This window comes from Psammomys obesus, unplaced genomic scaffold (assembly GCF_907164565.1).
Source record: "Psammomys obesus unplaced genomic scaffold, mPsaObe1.curated_primary_1811, whole genome shotgun sequence".
Classification (NCBI taxonomy): domain Eukaryota; kingdom Metazoa; phylum Chordata; class Mammalia; order Rodentia; family Muridae; genus Psammomys; species Psammomys obesus.
In genome coordinates this window covers 12083137-12083833 of record NW_026586383.1, presented here as the reverse complement: position 1 = coordinate 12083833, position 697 = coordinate 12083137, and the positions used below count along the sequence as shown (strand labels likewise).

The 697-nt window shown below is 40.3% G+C and overlaps 1 protein-coding gene across 2 annotated transcripts in view; it reads right to left on the bottom strand.

Annotated features, from left to right (window-relative positions):
* The window catches only part of Sacm1l (SAC1 like phosphatidylinositide phosphatase), a 52562-nt gene that overhangs the window by 19125 nt on the left and 32740 nt on the right, over positions 1-697 (bottom strand). The gene's annotated exons all lie outside the window — the stretch shown is intronic.

Sequence of the window (697 nt, the reverse complement as noted above, 5' to 3'; positions counted from 1 at the left end):
TCTATCTATCTATCTATCTATCTATCTATCTATCTATCTATCTATCTATCTATCGTTTGACAATATGAAAAAAACAGAAAATTGCTTTATTCATTCTCAAAGAAATATATTTACGAGCACCTGACTTTTAGCCACATTCGGAAATAACCCCACAAGCCCGCCAGAGGCAGCAGGTGCCAAGTCTACACTGTCAGCTTGTTCCATCATCCTCACCCTAGAGTGGTGTAAAGGCTTACACTGGGGAGCTGCTAAACTGCCATAAATCTAACACTTTCTTCTCTCTTCTTTTTGGGGGATTTAATTTAAAGGCAGGAAGTATCTATAAGAAAGTGCCAGATTAATAACCAACTCTTTTGTTAGCTGAACTTTTACCACATTGTGCATGAAGATAGTACTTTAGAAAGGAAGACTGGTCTGTCAGGAAACACATGTAATCCTAGCATTGGAGATGCAGAGGCAAAAGAATCCAGAATTCAAAGTCATATAACAAATTATACAGTAAGTGTAAGGCCAGCCAGTGCCACACAAGACCCTGTTTCAAAAAAACTTGAAGAGGAGGAAGAAGAAAAAAGAAAAACGAAAAAAAGGAAGGAAGGAAAGAAGGAAGGAAGGAAGGAAGGGAGGGAGGGAGGGAGGGAGGGAGGGAGGAAAAGGAAGGAAGGAAGGAAGGAAGGAAGGAAGGAAGGAAGGAAGGAAG